Consider the following 27858-nt stretch of genomic DNA (forward strand, 5'->3'; position numbering starts at 1 on the left):
TTTCCCAATAAACAAGACACTGGAAGAGTGCTTACTGTAACTACATAAATATAACAATTTTCACAATGCAAGTACTAAAATTTGGGGGTTTTTTCTAGGCAGAAAAGGCAAAGGAAAAAAATTGACAAATAAATGAAGCTCATACAGGCTCTTTTACACAAAGGCTGACTGTCCCATGTGACAAGCACAAGCAGAAAGGGCTCATTTATATTTCTCTGTCACGAACAATCACAGCTGAAATGTATCTTTAAGGCCCTGATCTGAAGTTCAGAAGACTTTCAACACACTTCTCATTCTGCAGAACTCATTTTTGGGTGGTTTTTATGTCTCCCAATTTATGCAATAGACCAACTTAATCTGATGCTAGAAGACACCAGAGTGAGGGCTGAAGACACACTGAATGGTGCCTTGAAACACTACCTCTTTAGAAACAAGAACTGGCTTTATAAAAAAAAACAAAAAAAAAACCAACAAAAAAAAAACAAAAACAAAAAACAAAACAGAAAACAAAACAAACCACAACCCCAAACAAGCCCAAACCAACTTGTGCAATCCCAGCAGCTCGTTTACACAGGACTTCCATTAAGCTAAAGAGGCCAAAACTCACAATTTGCCACATATCAGAGCATCTAGCTGGTTTTGCTTTGTTTCTCAGAAATAATTCAATTGAGAAACTCCAGCGTCAGCTATGAAACTTTACAAGTGCCTGAGCATCGTTTGTTATGAGTGGAACTCCCCACTCACACTGACAGCACAGCCCATGCCATTTCACACTGCTCATGATGCAGTACGTGAACACGTGTCCTCCCACCCACACACTCCTTTATTTAATCACAAGCCTCGTACCTGAAACGTAACTATATTCTTACAACATAAACCGTACAGATTAAAATCCGTTTCATCTTGAGAGATCATTAAAGGGGTTTGTAAGCAAGTCAGCAAATCAGACAAAACTATCATGGCCCTTTATTTCATAGCTAACTCCTACTATGTCTTCATCAGGAACAAATCCATACTTACCTACTTGCCTATCTTTAGTACATAAAGTGCTTGTTGAGCTCTACAAGGGATTTCCCCTCCCCAAACCCCCTTATCACAGCCTGAATTTAAGCCAGTAACCCAAATCACAGAGCAGATCTTATCCACAGAGCTCTACTAATTTCAAAAATCCATCTGACCGGGCCACTGATACTGGCTCCTTATACCAGTATGCAACAACTCAAGTGGAAATGAGACAAGCTGAACAACAGAAGTCCAGAAGTTTTAAAGCAGCACCTTTTCCTAAGTAACTGCCACAGTAACAGAGCTAGATCTCGTCTCTCTCAAAGTACTAATGACATCACTCTCAACAGACGTATCGTCTGAAGCACTGACAACCACATCTGTACCTTCTGTGATCTAACGCAGCTGAGCAGTGACATAGAAGTAAAGTAACGGTTAAAAAAAGCAGCATGCGAAAGTGAGATAAAGAATATCCAAGAAGAAAAGTCACATCAAGAAATCATGAATCAGTAACAAAAGTTGACCTAAGTCCAAAGATGTACTGGTTAGAAAGGTCTTACGCATGCTAGTCTAGGATAAAGATTAGCTTCCTCTATTCCGCAATTATTACGGTTTCATCTGCCCTGGAGTGACAACAGAAAGCATTCAGATGGCAAAAGGAATACGAGTGTTTCTAGATTTTTCTCCCACGTAAATGGCACACTAGAATCTCAAGTCATATTTCTGATCCAGCAACAAATACAAACTAACTCTGTCTACAGCAGGTAACCAATACAACCAATTACCTGATAACATTAATAAGCACATATGATAAGCTGTTGATACTCAGTAAACCAAAGACAGATGACACCAAGAAAAGGTTATCACTGAACACGGCCTAACAGCTCCCTCCTCTCCACCTGTCTCACTGCAAAGGTACCTGTCAAAAAGCTCAGAAACTGCAGTCATCGGATCAAATTCCTCACAACTCATAAAATGACTTCAAGATCTTCAATCCATGCTTGCATATATTACTAATACTTTGGACATCCAATTTATCTAGCCTAAAACTTGGTCAGACATGAACCAAGAGATGACTTGTAGTACAGCTGATCCTTTGCATTTAAACCTCCAGAGGAAAAATTTGTCAGTGCCAAGGACTAATCAGCTCCCGAGGGCTGAATGCATGGAAGGATTCTGGTGAGGTACGTGATCTTGGGGACACAAATCCGCAACTCTCCCCAGAACTGAACAGGCTCTTACAAGCTCTTATCACGAATCACTGAAATATCACCCTTGGGCAATTTAAACATGTCAAGTATAGGGGCTTTGCATATGTCTACCATCTGAACCATGTGTTGAATAATCTCAACAAACACATTCACAATCTATTTTCCCAAATATTATCAATTAAAAAACAGGTTTTAATAAGCAGAGGCACTTCCTCCGAAGCTATCAAATGTGGAGAAATAAACCAGAAAAGACAATTTTCAATGGCCTGAAGAGGTCCATATCTAAAGAAATGTATCAGCATCCACAGACACGTGTGAAACCAATGCAAAAAATGGCTTGTTCACCGCAGAACTCTGCGGGCACAGAACAGTTCAGCAATCCTTGCCCTACAGGCTTGTACACCTGGAATAAGGTCCACAAGTCATTTTTCAGCCTTGTCACAGGAACCTGCAGACTCTACCACCTCAACCTGACATCCAAGAGAAGCCCTGCATCTTTTTCACCACTGTGAAAAATCAGCATTTCTGCAATTCAGCCAGTGAAGTCATGCAAAGACATAATACTGACAATTAATTACTTGCTAGTCATGCCTTGGCTTCAGGATGAATACCACCAGAAATACTTCATTTATTCTTTTAATTCACATGAGTCATTCAATGTTACAATTACAAAAAATTAATGCAGACAATTCCAGAAGACTGTCTCTAACTCCCAAAGACTTTAAAACAAGCTCCATTTTGTACCTGCAACTTAAAATTCTGCAATCACCATGCTATTGACAGCCGATCTGCAAACAAGTATGAAGTTCTGAATTTGAGAGAAGTCATATAGCAAAAGTTAAATATTTTGGTGTCTAAATAACCATCACAGCTTAATTCAAACTTACCACATTCCTCCCATTTCAGAGAAGTTACATCCAGAGACTATTCATAACTGTAGAATTTTTCCACTGATTTTTATGAACAAGGATCAGTGAATTAATTTTCTTGACAACAGCACGACATTTCAAAGCTGCCCTTTACCACAGAGCTGCCAGTATTTTCAGAACAGACAAAGAGACCGTATAGTTCATTTATACATGTACTCAGGCTATCAGAAAACGTTCCAAAATATTTCAGAATTAATAAGACGAGTTTTACATAAGCATCCGTATCACTTCATTTCCAGGCTTGCTTATGTTTAAAGAGCTCTAAAACTTGAATCTGCCAAATATAAGAAGTTAAACATTTACATCCCAGTTGACAATGACCTCATGTTAAATTATTAAGGAACAATGAAACAGCTGATGTTTCCATCAGTGTGGGTTAGGACTGGATATGCTAGCGAATACATGTAGCTATTTTTTTTACTGGGCCATAACTGATGATCACTGCCACACACTGTCATCAACATCTAAGTAGAAAGCTGCAACACAAACATTTATAAAGCAGACACAACACAATAGCGTAACCACTAATGCATGTAATTGCTAATACAGAGCCATATGCTGATATTCCATCTCTCTTTACATTCAACTTTTACAACCTAGGCAAATCGGACAATTGCACAGCCCAGTCTTCCAAAATTGCTTACTGAACAGAAAACTGGAATCAGCTGCTGGTTCAATTGTTTTTATAAACATTCTAAATAAAACAGAAGAGGTTTATTGCCCTGACTTGTGAAAGAACCTAATGAATGCCCAATTATAAGAGCAATTAGGGGACCAAATCTAACATCAGGGGTTTCTCTATAAGATATTAGTTCAATGACTGGTTTTTTTATAAGCTAATTATTCATGGACATTGAACAAGAAACAGATGATCCAGAAACAATGATTCTGCAGAAATGTTTGCTGTCAAATCCCATTAATAATTTCATCCCTATAAACTATTTCTAAAAAAAAATCACAAATAAGGGCAATAACCCTAGCTTTCCAATAAGCATTCTGTCTGTGACTGTCAAATCCTCGACTGTATAACAGTAATAACTTATGAACAAGAACATATGAAGTATTCCAAGCAAGACAGGCTTCTGCGTAGTTTTTACACATCCAGTATTTACTAGTATTCCCTGTGGCAGAAGCTGTGATGTTAACCAAATAAAAGATAAATCTGCAGGGATTAAACAGGAGGAAGACAGAAGGAATTCCTCCATAAGACAGTGAAGTTGCCTCTTCCTAAAAGAGCAGAAAACACAGCACTCGGAACTGGATGCTTCAGTTGAAAAATCCCTTTTCCAACGAGGCAAGCCTGGCCACCAGCACAGTCCAGAACAAAAAGGACTTTCAGTATTTTTCACAACTGGCTTGGAAGTCCTCTATCACACCAGTTTAAGGCCCTGTCCTCTTAAAAATCTGGATGACTGGTTATACTAGTCTCCCGCACGATAGATTAAGTACTACATGCAAGGTTTGAGCAATGTAAATAATCACTCAGAAGTTGTTAAAATGCCAGAATAATGTCGTCTGCATAGTCCTAACTGGGATTCCTTACATGTAGGAATAATGACAGTATGTGACTGTGTAATGAAAGAGGTTTTTCTATAGGTTATTGCCTCATTCAGTACACAAAACAGATGCTGCTCACTGAATGGGCAGCTTGTTCGGTGGTCCATATTAAAGCCTGGTGCATTATTTACTGCAAACTCCTTAAAGCAGAGTCTGAAGACAGAGGACGCTCACAAGAGAAAGCTCTATGGCAGCTCTCACCAGAGCACTTGATGGCCCACAAAATTCCATGGATGTCAAAACTCCATTTCAAAAATACTGTTGTCCTCATTTTACATTTAGTCATTGTGGCTATTCAACATCAAAGAACTAGAGGTCCCAAACTGAAATTATTATTATTATTACCAAACATTTAGCTGCCTACTCTAGTGAAAGGTAGTTTAAACCTGGCTACAGGCGAACACTCCATTCAACTGATTTGCTGCAGGCGCAGTAAACCCTGGCAGAAACCACAGCAACTATCCGCCAAGGAAACCTGTGTCTAAGCCCTTGGGTATTATTTCCTAAAGAGCTATAAAATGTGGAGTACTTTATGTTCAAAGCAAGCTGCCCTTGATTTCAGGTATAAGAGTCAGCACTTCCTCAAATCAGCACCAAGAGGTAAAGTCAAGCATCCCTAACATCAGCAAAAAGATGCTTACAGCATCTTAACCGGTATCAAATACTGAAAACTGGGAGCAAGCTCACATTCTCCAGAATAATACCTGATTGGTTAAGTTCCCTTTCAGGCTCTGGAGAGGGCAATATGTTCTCAAGGACAAAGTTCTGTCTTCCCATCATAAGCAAGACTAACACTTTCTGTCCAAATCCCTTCCAGTATCTTTAGTGCTTGTTCTCCAGCCTGGCTGCATAAATTCCTTCCCTCTTATGCCCCATGATTATCCTGACTGCCAGTCCCTCCTCACTTAAAGAAAACTCACACAAAGGCTCCTAAACATCTCAGTTTATGGTCTCTGCTTTTCTGTCCTAGAAGTCTAAATATTGCCTTAACTACCCATTCCTCACATGATACCTACCCTCCTCTGAACCAGATATTCTACCTTACCAATGGACCTTGCTTTTCTCTTCCAATCAAAATTACTACCTGATCTAGTACTGGCACCTACTTTAAGATCTTAAGGCAGAGAGCCTGGAGCTGTGAGGAAAAGAAAATTTAACCCAAGTTATCATAAAATCATAATTTAGTTGGAAAAGACCTTTAAGATCATCAAGTCCAACCATTTGATCTCTTTTTACTACAGGCCCAGTTTCCTCACTTTGAGAGAGGCAAACAGGTGACCTCTAGCAGCCCCTTACAAATTATATTGTATGATTACTCCAGATATGAACCTGAAGAAAATGCTGGTATGTACAGATTAATTCTCCAAATTTCCTAAAATCCGAAGTAGTAGAAAGCATTTCCCCATAAAGAATTGTTAAGGGAAAAATGTAATTAATTACTGACACACAGTACCAAGTTTTCAGATAAAACGTTTCTAAGATTTTACAACTAGAACCAAATAATTTTAAATTAAAGTTTTACAAAGTTCTACTTCTTTCTTTTTTTACATTTCTGAATGTATTTTTTTTTTCCTTTAGTGACATAAATTCAAATAACAGACCAGAAAAGTCCATGTTGAAGGCAGCATCCTACGCTGGAAAGTATTTGCCAGTCCTAGTAAGTTTAATTCTATCATCTGCATTGATGATGTGCACGTACCACTGATAGTAGAGAAAATTCATAACTAAAATTATTATCTAGTCTCAGGCTATTTTGCAGACCAGCTATGATTCGCTGTAAGATGCTTCTAGAATATCAAGTATACATTCAATCACGAAAACGTCATACAGTTCAATGAAAAAGCAGTTTCTGAAAGCTGCAAACAAAGCAACAGAGAATGAAAATGCATTTTTGAGAAGCCATAGCATAAGACAAATAATGCTGTGACCATACACTACTGTTTGTCGTGGTTTAACCCTAGCCATTAAGTAAGTACCACACAGCCACTCACTCACTCACTGCCCCCCATCAGCAACAAATCTCATTGAAGAGTTTGTCACACCGGTCACTATCTAATTCCCATGTTTTTATAGCCATATTATTACACAGCTTTTTAAAAAAATATTCAACATACAGAAGTGCAGCACAGAAACTGACTAGTTTCCCAAGGTAAACAAGAGGCCAATGAGCACAGTCTACAAGTGAGTTTTTTCAGTATTTAGGTTGAGGTAGCTAAAAAAAACAAACGTGAAATGTTTCCTTTCTGTTACAAAGTAAAACATTCAAGTAAATATTTTGCTTTAGCATTTTCACATAATACAAATAAAAACAAAAAATGAAAACATTGTTTCTTTTCTGTTACAAAGTGAAACATTTAAGTAAGTATTTTTGCTTTAGCTTTTTCACATAATGCAAGGATAATATGTTTGTGTTTTGTAGAAGTATCTGTTCTTAATAATAGCACAGCTGTGTTTCTCGGTGCAACCCAACTACCTGAAATACGCCAACACTCACGGCTAGACCAACCTCCCACTTCTGCTCTCCCATCTGTCTTAACATTTTCCTTCCATTTGACACACAACGCAAGTTGAAACTATTCAGTTCAACTATTTAACTCAAATACTTTGTAGCATGTTTACTTATACATTTACACAGACCTTTAAAAAAAACAAAACCAAAAAAAAAACCCCCAAAAAAACCCCCACAACAACAAAACACCCCATAGAGAAGTCACATCAAAACCTCAGGCTACTGTTTACACACAGAGTCCAAAGTGAGCATCAGGCGATACCGATAAAAGTTTTTACATGAACCCACAGCTTTCCTCAGTCTAACATACAAACTCTTTTTCCTCATTAAAATCACAAGCTGCTAACTAATATGAAAATGAACCTAAAGGCCTCTCTCGACATGTCACTTCAAATAGCTTATGACTACTTATTCCATATACCTTACGACACAAGGGCTAGAAAATCTAACGCAACTCTAACAGTAATACCTGCCAGGAAGCTACAAAAAGATTCTGACCATGCTCATGTACTAAAAACAAGTGATGTAAAGACAGCCAGACACTGCACCAAGAAAGAGAGAAATACAAATGGAATAAACGGAGGGGCAGTAATAAACAGGCACAACATGGAAATCAGAGATTTCCCCAGCTTGCCTTCCAGCACCCCATTTGGGGCTGATGCCATGAATCTTTGAACCCTAACCAAACCATGCGACCTCTGAAACTTCACACCGCTTCTGACCACCTTATCATGTCAAACACACTCCTGCTCCCGAACTGTCTTCAGGTGTATTCAAGCACGATAACATAGCTGCGGAGGCATGCACACAGTGCTTCTGGAATGGAGCCGTCTCCCAGGTGGTTTGCTAAAACCAGAAGCTGATGTGCTCAAATTTGTTTGCACTCATCGGTGTGTATGATCCATAAGCAAGTTCATAACCTCCAGCATAGGACTGTACAGTTTTTATTAACTTAGAAGAAAGACTCTTAACAGAATCACAAAAAAATTGTCATTGTGTATTTCTATTTTTTTCCTACACCTTTATTTCTATTAAGCCCCTGCTACCCATGTTATACTGCTGCAATGAGTGTCAGGATTCAACAAACAACAAACAGAACTAAAAAGACACATAAAGCACCACATGCACTATTAAAAAAAATCTTGCAGCAATTTAAAAATATTAATGTCATCAAAAATCTTTTGTGTAGTGTAACTAACTATATGTTCTCCAACAAACCTTAGGTCTACAGCTATGAACAAACAATTCAAGAAGCCGTAAAAAGACAACAAAAAAATTATATTGGTTTTGCTACTTTGCATAGGAAAATAGTTATAAGATACACCTCACACACAACCATCCACCTTTATGAACCTGCAAACTACTCAGATTTATCATAACAAAAGCAACTCCTTAAATGAATCACAAGCACTTGAGAATTCCATTAGCCTGTTTGTTATTGTGGGCTGTACACAATAATGTACTTGCTAGCATGGAAAGGTACTTCTTTTACACCTGGATTATATAAAATAGGACTGCAAATCCTGGATTTATAAAAACCATATCTTCTCCTTTTTAGGGACTGAATGTTATTTACTGAAGCTTACAAATACGACAAGCCGCTTTGGGTCTGTACCAGAATCAACATGTCTAATGCTCAGTGAGAGGGGTTCTTAGTGTTCTTTGGAATCAGGTTCCTTCGGGCTGGTTCAAATTAAGTGGCTAAACCAGACTACTTGTCATAACTAACGAGTAATTTTGAAAAGTAGCCAGGATCAAGGTGATCAAGTATTAAGTCAATATCAAGCAGAAATATTGAAAAGTAAGAACAGACACTTTGCATACCTTCAAAAGTATCTACATTTTAATCAAAATGGTTTTGACAGTAAATACGCAATTCAGCTAGTCATACTGATAAAAGGTATCCAGAACCCTTCATTTAAGCTAGTTAAAAGAGCTGGAGAGAGTTGAAACACCAATAGAGCACAAAAATACACGCCGTTATGTTGGGAGGGTGGGGAGATGATGTGCTAGGCAGAGTAAAACATGGTAGTGCTGTTCCGTGGCAAGCATCCCCGAGGTGCTACACAGGTTTGGATCCTATGCAGAGGAAGAGGCAAGCCTGTCTTCTGAAGCAAAGGTAATCCTGGAATGTAATCAAGGCCTGGATCAATACTAACGGTAATCACTAAGTTGTGCCAGCTGCCCATATAGGATATAATAGACAGAAAGACTTAAAAATATTTTCTGTTTCCAAGCAATAGATATAAACTCAAGCTTTGTCAACAGCTTAACCTATGGACTAAGTGGATGCAGGTGCATGAATCTTAAAAGAAAAACCTTTCTTTGCCACCAATTTCCCAGTTTGCCTCATCAAAACATTAATTTGGTCACTAGTGCAGTTTAACCTAGAGGTTGTTTTTAAATCCTTCATGCATCACAAGATCTTTCATCGTGTTCTTTATATTTTTCAATCCAGCGCACTCTGAACAATCCCACGTATTCTCCTTTCACAGATATCACCACACTCGGTGTATATTTTAGGACTAGAAAAGCAGCAGGACACTGCACTGCCAGTTGTGACACTAGTAGTATGATACTATATGATACTATTATTTCAAAGTCCAGGACATCAGGATTAACATACTGATCCCCTCTACAGAAAAACACAAACAAAACAAAAACAAACAAAAAAAACCCCACCACACACAAACACTAGGATTATTGCTGTGACAGAAGCCTACACCACATGTTTATTTTTACTTTAATGGTTGTTTTCTCTTAGAACTTGAAAAATTGAAAAAACCTACTTGAAGCATATTGGCCCTAAGAGTTGCCATTAATCTCCAAAAAGGCTTGCTGAAGCTTGCGATACTATCACACTTGCATCTTACAGTCCTACTTGTTATTTAGATCAGCAGTGTATTCCAGCTAAAATTATAAACTGTTCTCTTCAGGACATTTGTATTTCTCATCACAGAAGACAAAAGAACAATAATAGGAAAAGCCTCCTTTGTAAAACTTAGTAAGTGATAAAAAAAAGAAATCACAGGAGGTTAAAAATGTCCTGTTATCACAGATTATATTTAACCCAAGAGGTTGCATGTTTTATTTTTATCATCTACAATCTGCATCAGATCTTAAAAACCAGTTTAGAAATCTGGGGTTGCGGAGTCAGCAAGTGGTCACAGGAAAAGAGTATTTGTGAAACACCGTAGAGATTGATATAGCACCCTTGGTTAAATTTCCAGAGTCAAACTGCAGTGGCAACGCAGTAGCATTTCTATCCAAAAAGCCATGGAAGAGAGACACAAGAAAGTAACCCAGTGTTTATGACTCGCATCTATTCCTTGTTTTCCTTTCAGGAATCACAGATAGGGATCAGGCACAATGACCAAATGTGGCTGCTACTCCTTCAAATTCTGAATTCTTGCTTTCATCAATTAAGTCAGTAATAACTTCTCTAAGTGAACCAGGAGATGCAGAAAGACATATGCATACAGTTTCAACGCAAGAAAAAAAACACTAAAGATATTGAGCTGCAGAAATTAGCAAATTAAGAAGCGGTGACCGAGTCCTGCATTTGCAAAGTTAACAAAAATGTGGTGGAGAAATAGAGGTATAAAGGGAATAATGGAAAATATAAAAGAAAAATAAAAGTCAGCAGCTGTAGCAGGCAACTGAAGAAAACACCTGAAAACAAAATTTAATGTTTCAATATTTTATCTAATTAAAAAGAATCACATGAAGGAAAACAATCCCTCCAAGCACAGACAAAGAACTAACAAGCAGCAAACAATAAGCAACAGAAGTAATATTTAGAAAAGCTACCAATCGAACAAGCACAGCTGATGAAGCAACCCTGGGAAGCTTCCCAGTAAAAGACAGAAGATCCTAAAATTCTTTCATGTAATAATAACCTTCAAAGCCTCTGGACAGACATTGCTACATAGCTGCTTGCAAGGGGAGAACAGACAGCAGAGACAACACATGAGATTTCCAATGCCATTGGAAGTTTTGTTTTAATTTATAGAAAGTGCTAAAACATACCAAGCTATAAAAAGGCCACAAAAGTAAATACAAGAAAAAAAACTGGCAAGTCGCAATTCTGTGCACATAGAGAAAAGGGTCGTTTAGAACACCGCTGAACACAAACAATATTGAAATGATATCGGAAAAATGGCAAGTCCAACTGGGATCATAAGCTTTTCCTTAAAAAAGAAAAAAAAATACACAAAACACAATCAAACATACTACCAGGTTTTAAAGCCATCCAGGCTTGTGAAGTAATTTGCAAGAAAAATAATTAACTGCAGATTCTGGAAGCATATGGAATGCATAGAAGTTCTTCAGGACAGTAGAAGACATCTACGGCAAACTGAGCATTCCCACAGAAAATATACCACACCCAAAAAAATCTGGAACACTGAAAAGACTTTGGCAAAAAAAGGAAATTCATATATACGGTACGTATATTGGATGTGTCATGCCAATTCTGCTAAAGTGCAATTAACTGAGTAAAAGATTGTGTCTACTGAAAAAGTAGACTGAAGAGGGCCAAAATGAAAGTTTCAAGAAAACAGAATGTGATAAAATGTGATATAAATAGAAAAGAAATAAATAATAGAGATGACTGACTGAACTAAATGAGCATGATAAAAAATGACATTAAATTTCACAATGTTGTGTACCTGTAAAGCTACTCCACAATAAAGTGCTAGAAGGGTTTCATCCTTTATGACAGGACTTAATGGATAAATTTTTAAGAGCAAGAAAGAAAAAAAAATCTTTTCATCATGGGTTATATTACAGGTAACTGTCACTAACTAAAAATCAGCAAACTTCAGGCAACGCGCAAGACCCTACTGTTTCTGCCACATCATTCTCCAGTCAGCTACGCGTCTTCTACAAGGACACCAGTGTCAATCTCTCTTTTCTAACCGTTCATTAGTTTTTGTGAAACATGTAGATATTTTATTGGAGCAGGCCAAAAAATTCCAAAGTCATTGCCAGGGAGAGAGGCAAAAGGAAAAATGGGCTCGCCCTGGCATAGTCCAATTCCACTAGAGACTAGTTTGAAAAACATCAGTTTAAATGGTCTGCCTTCATTTTCAAAATCAACCAGTCCCTTAAGCACCAGAATCCTTTTCTACTCAAGCAGCAGCAACACCATCAACTGTAAAAATATCCTCCAAAAGGCAATTAAGTACTGGCATGTTCTGTTCAACATTATGATAAAACTTACAATAGGGGAGATTGGAAGTCAAAATTATATCTGTTAGCAATATCACATTTTAACTGGGAGTGAGTGGGGGAGCCACCACAAGAGTCACTGGACGAGACAGAACCTTGTTTGCTCTGGCCTGAAAAACTATCAGCCTGCGAATCTAATCTACATGGTAATAGTCCGTGTAACAATATTCACCTTCAATCGAACTATTAAACAGCAACAATAAGAATATTAGCTCCCATTCTGCAGAGATCAGTGTTCACCTAATTCCAATTTTAGAGCATGAAGCAATAGTCTTACATAAAACCATCTCTTGATCTCTTATAAACACATGAAATCTGGGACCAAAATTCTGCAAATCACGTCAGATGCTTCCAGGTAATTCTGATGAAGGATGAAAGGCAAAAGTACACAGAGAATGAAATCAGCACTACAGCTGTAATTGGAGTGCCACAGAAATACCCATTTTTGGCCACGAAATTCAATCTGCACAACGGACAGTCAGCTTGATGGCTAACATGCTGCAATGTACAACACCATAAAGGTGATGTTAATACATTCTTGGTTATTTGCCATAGAAAGAGCATTGAACACACAATATTTGTTTTTTGTAAGTGCTAAAAGAATATTATGTTAGTAACAAGAATACGGAAAGAAAACCATCAACCTCACTTCTTTAAGTGGCTACCAGCACCAATCAAGGATCCTCATTTAAAAAAGAACAAGAAATCGAAACACAAAAAAAAAAGTTTAAAAGATTCTCAATTTCTGTTTCTTTTCTGTTATTTAACAGATAAATTAAGTGTTCTGTGTTATTCAGAAGTCAACGCATCCTCCAGTTTTTAAGAAACAGTAAGGGCCAAGAAAAAAAGCTTTTATATTTTTTCTGATGGAGCACAGCAGGAAAACAAAACAAACCTCCCTAATACACACACCTAGGACCCCACATTTATGACAAAGCTAAATAAACTGGATATAGTAACAGCAAGCTTTATGTTTTTCCACACTGAATAGCCTCAATTGTTAATGTGGTTGTGCCTTGAAGAGTATAAAATTACATCAATGAAGGCCAGATAGAGACTACGTTTATACGGATTAATCTGTTCTGGTCAGGTCAGCGATGAACTACACCGCAAGCAGTAAAAAAAACCTGCGTACATTGAACCAAGGCTTAGAGCTTAGCTTCTATCTACTTCAAAGAGCAACTTTATCACATCTTACGCTGCTGCTCCACAATCAGACTGAACATGTTTTAATGGGCCTATTCCTCCCCCTTCCCAGTTCGTCATCGTACTTGATCCAGTTCCTGAGCCAGTACACAAAGAAAGGTGCATCGGGCAGGGAAAGGGTGGCAACGGATAGAGAATGGCTCCAAGCACCATCCCAGCAGTACCACTGCTGTGTCAAACAACTTACAGAACTACGGTATGACTGTCCAAACCAAGAACAGTCTGAGAAATCAAAGCACAGACACAAGCAGAATTCATACACCCATAACAGAAGAGCTAGTAACCATGTAACTGCAGTCATTCACACTGTAATTTTTCACATATCAACTGTTGCGCTAGCCAATACTTTGCCATATGTGCCTATAGGTTTTCCTAATATCCACACGACAGGGCAGACTCCACACATTTCCAGATAAGTGACAAGACAGGACCGAGCAGAAAGCTCTCTCTACTGTTCACCCCTGCACGGTGTAAAAGGCTGAGAGTACAGTTAAGAAGTCACCTTCTCCAGACATGTTACAAGTACATCTGAGCTGCAACATCTCTAAAGATCTTACCTTGTAAAATGTTCCTAGGTACATAGTGAAATGCAAGTTTCAGAAATCTGTCAAGATACGTCAAGATTCAAAAGAAGTTTGCTGGCTAAAAACAAATACACTTTGTTCTGCCTTACGCAAACACTGCCTGGGACTTACATTTCTGTCATGTCTTCTAAAAAGCAGCTGAACATAACACCCAGCTGAATACTGGGGGGCGAGGGGGGGGGGGGGGGGGGGGGGGGAATATTTAGACCATAAACAAACGGGATCAAGTTACCCGTAAGCAGATATGCCTCATAGCAAGTACAAGAAACACCACAGCAAACAACAAACATAAATATTCTTCAAGAGCATCTGGCAAAATTCAGCATAATGAATTCAAAATATTCAAAGCAATTATTTCCAGCCCACAACTTATTTCTTGCAGAACCGAGATCTTTAGCATTTTATTGCCTTCCTTACTGTCAAGGCATATTTCTTCAGTAGTTTGACAGTTTTTTCTGCCCTGCCATTTGGCTAAGCAACTAAGAACTTTATTCAGCAAAAGTAACTTCCAGATGACCTAGCAAATGGAGTTGATTTGGATTAAATAGCAACAGATTATTTCAGTGTTTAAGCAGTCACGGGTATGCTGGTAACATAACACATCTCAAATATATTCCACTAATCTTATTAAGTATGCTTTTATTTATCTTCTGCTAAACATCTATTTTATGGTCCATTTCTTCATACCTTTTAATCACTACTCAGTTGCAATGTCAAAAAACTTGAAATCCCAAATTGGAAAGTACAGAGAGTCACAACATAGATAATTCTCTGAGTAAGGAGTACATAGGGGACTGCTTTACATAGTACATAGTGGAATCTTTAGGGTTTATAACTATAAGCATATTTACCATTTTGCATATTTTACACAACAGATTTGTTACAGTTGGAAGCTTTCCCTTCAGGCTCTTAAAGAAGCACATGTAGGCCTATCCCACAAAGCTGTCTGAGGAAGGCATAAAGCAACTGTCTTCAATGACTTTGAGGGTGCAAAGGGAAGAGAAAGAAAGGGGCAAGGAAAAAGGAAGGAAAACGTGTGCACGCAGGGGAGGGAAACTATACCTCTAGTTTAGAGCTGAAAGGATTTAATCTACACTTAAACCAGAAAGCTCTTCCACTCCTCAGCTTTTGCTTGCTCAGCTTTTGTTTATTTTTCTGACTCACTACTCAAAAAGTTCCTAGATCCTAATCAAGCCTAACAATGCCACAGAGGAAATGCAGCTCCAAAATGGGAAGGGGGAGAAAATCTTATTTAGGAATTCTTTATAAGCCATAAAATTATAAAAACTCAGGATATCCTCCAAGAATGGTAAGAAAAATGCTACATAATAAAGCGCAATATCCTTAAGTCATCAAAATATGTCCTGGTTCTGTATTCTGGATATCAAAAGCTTAGACGATGACTGCTCATTCTGATATTAAAACCTCTGTTTGAGGAATCCCAGATTCCTCCAGGAGCAAGGTTCGGAAAGAAGTTAAGGTTCAGGCAACAAGTATCACAGATGAGAAAATTCTTAAAAATATCAGGGAATCAGTGACCAGCTAAGATTTTGTGGATACGCAGTATGTACGAAACACACAGAGTCCGAAAGTCCCAAAAGAGACCTTCCCAAAAAGTCTCTATAGTCAGAAAGCCTCCATAGGAAGAAGCTTTCTACTCCATTTTAAATGACAACCTTGGCCAGCAGAAGGATGTTCCACTTCATCAGAAGTCTCATCTATTAGCCCTTCAAAATTATTCCCTTTCCCCATACAATACCAGCTCTCATCTGTATTAGCTCTCTATAATTTTCTTCATCTGGCTTTGAATAAAATATGTAAACAAATGATGTCGCATGCACTTTTATCAGTTTTTAGTGACTACATTTCTTTCTTTAGAGATCTAAAAGTAAAGACTACATTGCTGCTTTATTTATAAAATTCAGGAATTTAAAAGTAAACAAAACAGACTAACAAGGGTAAAATTCATGCAAAGAAAGACATTTTGTAAGTGCATTCTATTCCACGAAGTAACATTTTCTCCTAGGATACCCTTTATCCTATTAGGTTCAAACTTGGGACAAACAAACCTAAAAGAGTTAAGTAAGCTTCTGAAAATTGTTCACTAAAGCATGTCAATCTTTTCTGAATCTGAGGCTGGTTTTAGAATTCATGGCACAAATTATTTAGATTTTGAAGACAAGCAAAGACTGAAGACAATCAGTTATACTGGGAGCAAGTTGTACATGTATCAATGTGTATGTGTTATGGTTGCCACCAAATACAAAATGCTTATATAGAATTGGCTATAAAATACACACTCCCTTGTTTCTTAATTATCTATTTTAAATGCATAGCTATACGACGCATGGTACCATGGCACCATCTCATTGCTAAGCAGTCATCCCCTCCTTCCTCTTCCCCTCAGAAAACCCAACGACGACAGAGAAAAACCAGAGCATGACAATTTTACATGAACTGCTGTGGATAATGACCAGCCGTTCCCTGCTGCATTTGAGCAAGACTGCAAAGTAAACATGCATGCATAACACAGGACGCTGTGCATTGAAGTAGTTATTCAAAAGCATCGCACACCATCCTTGCCTACTGTGATATAGATATCCTCCTTCCTCGCAGCACCAGTCACTTGAGCAGAAAAATCATTTTTGCTTTGCCAATCAGTGCCAAAGAAGCAAATTCTAGCACTTTGCTAAGAGAAACAGTCAACAGCGCTGCCAGCTGCACTTCAGTTTCCTGACAGATTACTATGATACCTACGTAGACCGTGCTTGCCCCGTGAATTTTCCACACCAGCAGACATGCCATGTCTGTAGCCATCAGCTGCCTCATGCCATCCCAGCCAAAACCAGTAAAAAGTGCTGCTGACCACAGCAAACCTAAGTGTCCTGACAGCAGGTGTTACCAGTACAAACACATTATTCAGTACTACACAGCTGAAACACCAGCTGATGATCCGGATTCAAGAGTTTACTCTTCATATTGGAGAAAACTACTAACACAGAAACAGTCCAGCACTTTGATAGCTACATTCAACATCCTCACACATAAAACCTGGGGAACAAAACTGAGAACTCCAGGAGAAGTATTTAACTTTGAAAGAGAAAGCAAGAAATAGCTCATATGCTCTTCTAGTTTACATTTGCTATTAACGACAGACTACCTGTGAGCAGCATATGAGACTGCAGGGCAGTACGGCCAGGTTAAAACGCAGCTTGCCCCTTCTGCTATCTTTCAGTGCAGAAGCAACAGCCTTTGAGAGAACTGAAGCTGGGAACTATGAAGGTCCCAAATGCCCTCTCCCAGACTGGCTGGTTTATTAAGAAGTACAGTTCCGAACCTGTGGGGACTAAGCCAGAAATAGAGCACCCACCGCAGGGTGGGATGGGAGGCTGTAGAATCGCTTTTACAAGCTGGAATGCTTCTAGGCGAGTTCTTTTTGTCTCCAAAAAAAAACCCCTAATATGCTTTTAATCAAATAAAAGTAGACTCAACTTTGCAGAGCTGCACTAAAGTATAAGGATAGCAAGCAATTCAATAAGAATCCCAAAGTTTTAAAGTGGCTGTGTAAGAAAGTGTAAGAAAATGTTACTTACTTTCCTTCCATCCCACCTTCCCAGTCATGGATTTTGGCTCAGCCCCATCCATACATTGCCTTTCAGTTTACCAGTACATCACATTACACAAAAACATGTGTGAAGTCAAAGACAACCTGTTACTGAGAAAAAACTACTACAAACTTTCAAGATGTATAAAGCACTGCATTGGTAGTTACACATAAGCAGTTTCATCCAGTTAGATGAAATCTGGAAATTATCTCTTTCGAGAACATTAGCATTATACACACTGATGTTGCAGTTTAGCAGTGTTGACATAGTGCATTTCACACCACAAAACACAGCAGAAGCAAACAATTAAGTACAATTGCTGTACCACGCAGAAAGATAAGAGAATTAGTAACAGCTCCAGCTGCAAAATTTGCTGGAAAAGTATTTCCTCCATCCTAAGCCTATTTGCACAACAGGATAAATTGAATATTAATACAACATATAACTTACAAAGTTAATAATGCAATTTTTAGGCTGCTTGAACCGAAAAAAGTTTGCACTGATCTCAGATGTTAAAGACTTTTGTGTTTACAAATCCACAGTACGCTCTGCTTTAAAGCTTACACATGTGAAACAGATTAAGGGGCACAATGGTGGGGGTGAGCCTCTCAAACTGCTTTCTGCAAGCTACATGGTCCTCTGCTACTATTTTCTGTCCCAAGTAAAGATTCAGCATCATATTATACCATACACACTTCACCTCTCACTATTACCTTATTTTAACAAGTTTTCTCACTTATTTTAATTACATTTACTGTAAAATAGCTGTTATTTGTCCATACCATATTCCGCAATATGAAACCTCCATTTAACTCTAACCCCAACTGCCCACTGCTTTGGAAGTGATGGATCTGTCACCTTATCAGTTGGGAAGCAGGAAAAAGAAGATATCAGCTAGTATTTTCAGCTCTAGCACCAGATCTCCTTTGACTTCAGCACATGAACAAGCAGTTAGAACCATCAGCAGAAGCCTCTTTGTTGCATCTGGATATAAACACGGATGAAAATGAAACCTTTTGACTAATATTTTTCTCCTTTAAGACTGAAGCATGTATCAGCAGAAGCTCAGACACACCGGTGCCATCACCCATCATTTTAGGGCAAGTTTCAGAAGCTCTGTTTTTCTTGAAGACCCAAGTCCTGAAATTTTGAACTTATATTAAAAAAAAAAATCAAAATCTGTTTTCAATACAAAATAAATTTCAGATCTATGCAGCTGCAAAAAAAAGAATCTTTAAAGAAGGAAAACAATACTAAATGTTCAAAAAACCCAAAGCCTATTATATTATTTTTAATTTCATTATTTTATGATTCTTTTGCTAAGAAACCTGACTCATGATCTTTGCACACATGCAGCTGCCAACACAGCATGTAGGAAGAAAGCATTAGAGACAGCACATAACTGCACAGCAAGGCATTTGGAAAGATGGTCTGGACAAACGTTAAGAAAATAGGTTTAAGAACACATCAAACTCTTTTAAACAACTCCTAATGTAATTGGCATGCAAAAATGACTGCTGTTCCAAACAACATTTTGAGTTGTGATTGCAGGAAAAAGCATTTTTTATTGGGAACACAGTCCTTTATCCAGGCTCATTACCTCACTCCTGTTATATTTTCCAGATTTCACAACAGATTAGGAAAATAATGCTGCTGTTCCAAGAGATACCTTCTTTAAAAAATGTACACACACACAAAAAAAAGGCTGTCAATCTGAAAAAAAGATAAAATATATTGATTAATATTAGGAGTACATTTATGCATAGGAAAAACAGGTTACACAGGGCAGCAGACAGAAATTGCCAGCACTAGGAAAATCGCTACTTGCCAAAGCTCAGGAAGGACAGATTGCAGCTGTGAAGAAACCAGCTCTCCAGGGGGGTCCCCCTACCACAAGGAGAGTTGCAAGACTGAGGTGAGACTGGGGAATCACCTCCCTTCCAGCCACCTTTCACCACTGCAGCAGCAGCCTCACCCCAGCCTTTCACCTTGTAGAAACCAAGTTTGACTTTCCATAGGCTGCTGAGAACTCCGAAAAAAAAACTTTTAAGGGCTACACGGATTTAGAGTGTCCTAGATCACTTGGAAAGTTTAAGCATAATGTGAAGTTCCTAATGGCCCATCCTGCCTAGAAGGAACTGAAGATCTAACATCTGCATTTAAAAGGACAAAAATGAAAATAGACTAGACTATTAAATGTCACAGCAGGCAGTAGCCAGGATTGTATTTTGCACACTGTGTTACTACTGCATTCTGCCTTTGTCCAAGATTGCCCCCATTAAAACTAGGGGGATGGAGAGAGCAGAGAAAGAATGAAATAAAATCATATTAAAGATCTTGAATAGTTTCAGAGAATGCAGCAGTACTCAAAAAACTATTTCATTCTATCTAAAAATAGTAAGTAGGAATTTGAATGTAGTTTTTGAAGTGTTCATGTTATTTTAGGGATTATGAGAAGATTGAAGCACCTTGGAGCTTATCCATCTCTATCCCCAAGTACTGGAGTACGGACATATCCTGCTCCACTACAGCAATACAGCATGCTAGAAACAGCCACCAGACACTTCCGAATGCCACAAGACTTGCCTTAAAAGTCTTAAATTTTTAAAAATAAAAGTATTATTTAATTGCACTAGTCAAGATCTGTCTACAGCACAGGAATAACCAGAACGTCTAAAGAATTCCCCCAGATTACAGTTCTACTTTCTGGTGACAAAAAAATCCAAAATCTAGCAACTTTTCTTCTTAGTGCCATAGAGCTAAGATAAGAAAGACCGAGTCAGCTGCAGTCTCTGCTCCAACCAGTGCATTAAGCGAACTGTTTACCAAGTTATACTTCTGCAAACTCATGCAAGGCAATGGTGTTGATCAGGTATCACTGGCAGAATAAACTGAAAACCATTTGGCCGCACAGAGGTTTCTGAATCTTTATAACCGCAAGTGAGATAGAAAATGGAGAAAAAACAGCTCAATTCTCAATTCAGAATAAAATCTGAAAATGCAAGCTCAGAGTCAGACATAAAATGTATGCAGTACTATGCAAAGTGAGAAGAAGATACAGTATAAATTAATAAGCTGAGTAGATCAGACTCTGGAATTAAAATAACAAACAGAATCTCTCAATGCCTGCCCTGCAAAATAGAAAAGAATTCTGCAGAAGTTAAAGATACCCAGTGTCTTAACCTAAGAAGCTTTCCAGTACTCCTTTGCCACATTATCAAGTAGCCTGTGTGAAGCCACTGGCGTTAGGAAGCCCAAGTTCTGTTCTTGCTCTGATGTAAGCTTACTAATTACGTGGCTGTGGAAACTCAGGTCTTATCTCACCTACAGAAATGTTTGTTCCATTAAGCTACCCAATTCTACATTCTCTCTTTCTTTGCCTAGTATGTAATTACATCCCCAAAAAGTAAGTCATTTCAACCCGAGGAAATGATAATATTTTAATCCAGAGCACCCTCTTAGCTTGGTGATTAGAACATCTGCTTAAACTGGCAGAGGGAAGGAGGAACGAAAGCGTAAATTCTTTCCTGGGAATCCATGATGAGTTTCCAGCTGGATAAACTCCCTGTTGAAATCCTGGATAAAATCTATGTGGTAACATCATTTCCTTCTCTTGATGCTCAGTTTAGCGTAACAAACATGTTTTGAAACCATACAGCGAGAGGAGGCATTTCAGATGACCTTCTGCTTATGAGACGGGGTAGAGCTGCAGCCCCGGTAGAACGGATTTGTAAGACTGAAGAGCTACTACTGACCATTCCCAGAGCTCCTTCAGTGCCCTGGGCAAACGAACCGGCACAACAAGCAAGGCCTACACTGGCATTTCTAAGATGGAAAGGGTGGGCAACAACTCACTGTAATGCTACTACTGCCTTCTGCCACTCCTGCTAGGCCACAGGCATACGCCTTCAGGACAGACCACAAAATGACAGGTAGCTGAACACACGCAATGCCTCCTTCCTCCCGCCCCCGGCCACCACAGCCACCAGCGTAAACCCCCACGGAGGCTACATGTGAAATGGCAACAGCTGGGGTTTTTTTGCGGCAAATCCACAAAACGATTTGATGTAGCATTGAAGTCATGGGGCATCTTCAGCAAAGCACCAACAGCGGGGTAGTGAGACCAGCTGCCTGGAAAAGGCCAGGGTTCTGATCTCAAGGGATTTAGGCGATACTAGGATGGAACTGACTTCCATTGGGAACAAGGATACTAACGAATAAGTACCTGTACAAAAAGTTACACCTTGAAGGTAAGAGAACCAAAGAGAACGTTGTTAGACAGCTATGCAGAGGCACTATGTGTTCTCACAGGGACAGTATTTGTTCTTTTCTGGGATACAACCTGATTCTCCAAAGGGGCTTATCCCTTCAAAAATCAGATTACAGTAAGGCAAAAAAGGGGATGGGGAAAACGTTTATTTGTGCCCAATTAGTGTATTCTTATATAACAGGTTTATTAGAGTCATTAATTGAGGAATTTTTTTTTGTCTCGAGAGAAGATTTACTTGAAACACAGCCTCAGCCTCTGCCATGCATTTCACTGTTGACAATAACTGAAAATTCTAAGGGAGCAGTGATTTTTGTGAAGTGAACCCAGCGGACTTTTCAGCTCTCAGTGCTCTACTCCCTCTCTTGAAAAAGCTGACAGAATTTGAATCCTGCTGCAAGTCACATTAGATATGTCAACAATTCAAGGATAAGGCAGTTCATTTTTTTGTTCTCTTTCAAGCTACATTAGTCCCCCCGTTCAAGCTAAACTTGGCCTTTAATTATCTCATGTGGTAGTTCTAATTATTTTCTTATGACATCTTCAACGAACACGCTCTTGAGAAATTATCTCAAGAGAAAAACTAACTCTATAATCATAATACAAATGCCAGTTTATTATATATGACCTCTCGAGTTCTTCATAGACATCTTTGGATTATGACTTCTAGAGCACCCAATAATATTTATGAATTTTTCATGAACACACCCATGCAGACACACTGCTATTGAACTATGAGATGTAACTTTGTCTACAGGCAAGAAACTAACAAATTATTTTAATGAGCTTGTAAATGTCACATCAGGTGAGTATTCCGCAGAGCAGTAGATGCAAAAGCTTTGAAAAGATTACAAAGTTGTCACCAAAGACTAGAGGAGGCAGTACCAACCAGTAGTTTGTGTAATTAGCACTCTCGCTGTCCACTCTTGTTAACTACACCCTCCTTCCTGGTCCGCTAGTATCAGTTTTGTATTTTCCCATGTGATTTAAAATGCTTTACACAGAGCATCATAGTGTAGTTCACTGTTGCAGTCTAGCATTTTCTCCCTTCTTTTTTTTTTTTTTTTCCTGGCTTCAAAAATCATTTTAATTTCTGTACTCATCACTCACTGGTCACGCCCAATGTTTTGCTGGATCACGTTTAAGACTGTCATCATTACTTCCAAGGCAACCTGATTTACACTTGCTTCTGCTTATTTCTAGTCTCTTTTCACTGATATCCCTGCCCTGTAGCTCTGTTATAAGCACAAACCGAACTGCTCCCTTGCATCCTTCGACACTGTGCCATAATCCCTAGGCTTTTAAAATAAATCACTCACTCTATTAAACCTCTTCACATAAATATATGCCTTTAAGGAAGCCTATAATCACTAACACATCCATACACTCAAAAATAAAATGCGTACCAAAAAGTGTGAGGCTAATAATCATAAAGTAATCGACCTTTTTTCCCCCACTATTTTGTTGTTCCTTTCCCCGAGTGCACATGGATAATCTCCAAATATCAGAGGTTGTCCCTGACATACTACTACACAACAAATCAATCAAGCAAAACTACAGTTACGAGGCAAACTTTTCTGTTCATTCTGAAATTTCCATAAAAATAGAAGCTTGACCTTCAAAAAGATTTCTTTTTCCCCCTTGGGTGAATTATTTTGCCTCATTTTGATCATCATCATAAGCTGCAGACGTTTGAAGCTCTGAAGTATTGCCTATCACTACAACAGCTGAAAGGTACCACCAAAGTTGTAAGTTAGTGTAACGTGCAGGGGAAGAAAATCACAGAAAAAAAAACTATTTCTAAAAGGACAGGTTCACCGTTATTCATGTAAAGTGTAAAAATGGATGCTTATTTACGTTTATACTGAGTAGACTAATTAGATTGCTAAAACATTTTGTATGTATCTATGCACATTCAAAGCACCTTCCTAACCACCTTCTCACATTGCTTTCCAGTTTATTAGGTTTTTTAACATCTTTCTCGCTGTAAGACAACTTTCTAAAAATTTGCAGCTGCAGGAACTGAAAATTTACCAAGCGAGAGCTGCACGTTGTTTAAGTTAGAGATGTAATGACCAATGTATGGATTTGAATGATGTTCAAAAGAGACCCCAGAAATCTGGTCCTTGGGGAGGGGGCAAACTCCTCCGTATGAAGGATACAATTAACCTTTACAGGCCTTTGTCCAACTCAGTTCAATAAATGACAAGGGCGGTGAAATCAAATGAGCAACGTACCATTCTGTATTCCCCCAGAGAACTATCGAGCAACTTTCAGACCCCCTTAAACGGTGAATTTCCCCCTGGATCTCCCTCACCCTGCTGACATCAAGCCAGGGGCTGCAGCCCTCGCTCAGATTTCAGCCCCCCAGCCACAGGACGGTGGCACAAGCTCCTCCAGCACCCGGCTGCTCCACAGAGTTAAAATTAACTTGGTGGCAGGGGGTTGCCTCCGCCAGCCGAGGATCCTCTCGCTCTCCCCCGTAAAACAATTGTGCGTTCATCAGGCTCGGCGGCGAGCTGGGCTCAGCTGGGCTCGCCTCCCAGCGCCGCCGCCGCGCAGCCCTCGGCAGCAAAACAAAACCTTGCCTCAGATAATGGCTTTACTGTGCTTACTAAGGGGAAAAAAGGGAAAAGTAAGAAGGGAAAAAAAAAAAAAGGGGGGGGGTGTACAAAACAGAATGAGATTATTTCCAGCTACTTGAAATTAAAAAAAAAAAAAACACAAACAAACAAAAAACAAAACCGAAAAACAAAAACACCAACTTAAACCACGGCAGGTCGCGTGTTCTACATCGCCCAAGTCCTTACGGGTGTGAAGTTAGAGGGGGAAAGCGCCGCGGGCTGCGCCCCCGCCAGTTGCGCCCCCCGGCAGCGGCCCGGCCAGGCACGGCGCTGCCGCAGGTGACAGCCGCCAGCCCCCCGCCGCCAGCCCCGGGCCGCTCGCCCCCGCCAACCGGCCCCCGTACCGCCGCCTTCCCCCCCCCCCGCGCTGCCGGTGCCACCGGCGAAGTTCCCGGCCCCGAGTCCGCGGCAGCGATCAACAGGCGCCCGGACCCGCCGCTCGCCAACCGCACCCCGGCACCCGCGGGGACGGGCGGCTGCCCCCGGCCCCGGCTGCCCCCGGCCCCGGGCGGGGCGACGGGCGACCGGCGGGGCGAACCAGCAGCCCGTGCTGCCGCCTCGGACCGCGCCCGCCGCCCCCACCGCCGCCGCCGCCCAGGACGGAGCGCCGCGTACCTGGCGAGGTGAAGGAGGGAGCCCGTCCCGCCGCGCCGGCACACGGCGCCGCTCCGGCCCGCTCCCGCCTCAGCCGCCCAGAAAGTTTCCTGACGTCAGCGCGGGCGGGCGGCGGGGGGACCCCGCCTGCCTGCCGGGCTCGCTGCCCGCCGGGCGGCCGCTGCTCCCGGGCTCCCCCTGCCTCCCGCCGCCCGGCCGGCACGGAGGCAGGCGGCACCGGCGCCCCGCGGCGGCTGCAGGGGCACGTCCCGCCGCGCTCGGCAGGGGGCGCCGTCGGGGCCGCGCACGGGGAGCGGCCGGCGGGGCTGTGGCCGGGGCGGCCCGCCCCGCAGCCGGGAAGGCACGGATCGGCCCGCCCGGCAGGGGCCTTCCCTCCACCCGGCTCCCGGCGAGCGGAGTCAGGGTCGGGCCCCCGAGGCGCCGCGACCCCCGCCGCTGTGCCGCTGCCCCGGCCCCGCCTCCCCTGCCCGCCCCTGGGGACAGGGGATGGGGCGTCACGTGGAGCCCGGGGCCGTGGTCGCCCCTCGGGCAAAGGCGGGCAGAGCTGCGGCGAGCCGAGGGCAGCAGGCCCCGCCGGGCAGCACCGACCGAGCGGGGGCGGGCACCTCGCCTGGCATCAGGGCTTAGCTTCCTTCAGCTCTGCCTTGAGGAAAGGCGCGTGGAGTGGAGAAAAAATCTGTGAGGAGTACGCAGTAGTTCAGAAAGTGGGGAACACTGCTCAGTAGCTCTGCGTTCCTCAGGGAAACAGCTTTTGGGGAAAAAAAAAATCCTAGCGACACTTTCACAGGTCTTGGTTAATCCTGCAATGAAGAATATAAATATTTTCGGAGGCTACAGATACATAACATCATTCTGACTTTGAAGACACTCTCTGTGGCATAAAATCCCCATTAAAATGTGGTTTAGAAACACCAGAACGGTGTAGATCAATATATTTTTATGGCAGTCACAGGAAATGCAAGGAACGTAGAAAGGCAAGGGATTCATACCTGCCATATTTCTTTTATTCCTGGTGGCCTTGTGCCGTGATGCTACCAGCAAGGGGGCACGCAGTGCCTGTGAGAAGCAGGCAACTCGTCTGTGGCTTCTCTGCCTGGGGTTTTTCCTCACAGCCCAGGGAAAGCTGCCTTTTCATTTCTCGTTAATCAATAGGCAAACCTCGAGAACAGCCGTTTACAGAGCAGAACCAAACATCACTGAAGCCAAAGTGAAGTTGTTTTGTCTGCAGTAGGCGTTTTCTTCTTTTTTTAAAAGGCAAGATGGAAAAAAAGAGTTCAGGGTGGTAATTTACAGTTAGGAGTGGAAAGATCATGATAGAAAAAAACCATGAAGGGTAGAAGTCAAGAGCAGGCAGCCTTTTTAATCAGTAAGCACTAGGTAATTGGCGTTGTGCATGTAATCAATTATGTAAAAAGTTAATTAGCGTGGCTGCCTTTTCCATTCACTACTAAACTAAAAAAAAAAAAAAAAAGCTTCCAGAATACATACACAAAAACAAAGCAAGCAAGCAGTGAATTTGTCTGCTCTGGAGATCATAAAGCTTCTGAAATTTTCCATCAGTTTCATTCTGTCCCTCGAAACAGACGCCAGCTTTTTACATGACTTCAGAGTTATTTGTAAACTTTGCTAGCAAACTGACAGACTATGAAGCAGTTGCAAAGGATCGTTGTGTGGAGAGCTGTGACTGTGGTAGCATCATACCAGCTGTATCCCAAAAGATAAACAGGCAGAAGTGAAATTCTGAGAAGGAAAGAAAATAGAAACCACTTTTAGGGAAGTTAGATGGGAATTATATTCTCAACAACACCACAGCCAGGATTTTTTTTCACCATATATTGTCTTAAACATTTTTCGGGGGGGGGGGGGGGGAGCAGAACCTACCACCAAAAAGCCCAGAACATCAAACAAATACCCAAAATACCCTAATAAACCTGTCTTTACTGTATTATTAAGACAGTTGAAGTAGTATGTAATGAATTTGAGCAAAGCACTCATTTCATTCACTGCTGATTCATGGCTGGTCAGTACACAAACTTTTATTTTATTTGCTGTTGTTACTGACAGCTACTCCCATACACACTTTGGCAGCATCTTGGTGGAGCTGACAACTGTATTGCATGCATCTCCTTAGCCATTTATGCCTGTCAAAACCCGTGACAGGAAGGATGCAAAGAGAGACAATCCATGAATTCTATGCAATCATGGAAGAAAAGGTAAACTGCTACCAAGAACTTTGGTGTTTAGTAGTTTCTCAGAAATAAACACCAGACTAGTCTATCACAAGTTTGACTTGTTGTGTTAAACATTTAGACTTTGGTTGCCTGTTGTTCATGTTTGTGTGATGGCTTTTTCAAGCAACAAGGCAATTCATATATTGCTTTCTTAGGTAAAACTACGTTTCAGTGTCAGGAGGCATCTTTATTTTTGTCATTTCATAACGTACATCCAAAGTTGGTCTTTGTTGTATGTCATAAACAAGTACTCAAACTTGTTAAGTGTACTATTTCATTTTATTTT

The 27858-nt window shown here is 40.5% G+C and overlaps 1 protein-coding gene across 4 annotated transcripts in view; it reads right to left on the reverse strand.

The window, feature by feature from the left end:
* GULP1 (GULP PTB domain containing engulfment adaptor 1) overlaps positions 1 to 25488 on the reverse strand; it is a 162913-nt gene extending 137425 nt beyond the window's left edge. For 2 of the 4 annotated variants that reach the window (XM_055812798.1, XM_055812799.1), the window contains exon 1: positions 25342 to 25487. The gene's annotated coding sequence lies outside the window, so the exon portion shown is untranslated. Of the gene's footprint in view, positions 1 to 25341 lie in introns of all 4 variants that reach the window. The other 2 variants (XM_055812800.1, XM_055812797.1) reach the window with 2 other exon arrangements.
* Positions 25489 to 27858: the final 2370 nt, after the last annotated feature.

This window comes from Falco peregrinus, chromosome 8 (assembly GCF_023634155.1).
Source record: "Falco peregrinus isolate bFalPer1 chromosome 8, bFalPer1.pri, whole genome shotgun sequence".
NCBI lineage: Eukaryota > Metazoa > Chordata > Aves > Falconiformes > Falconidae > Falco > Falco peregrinus.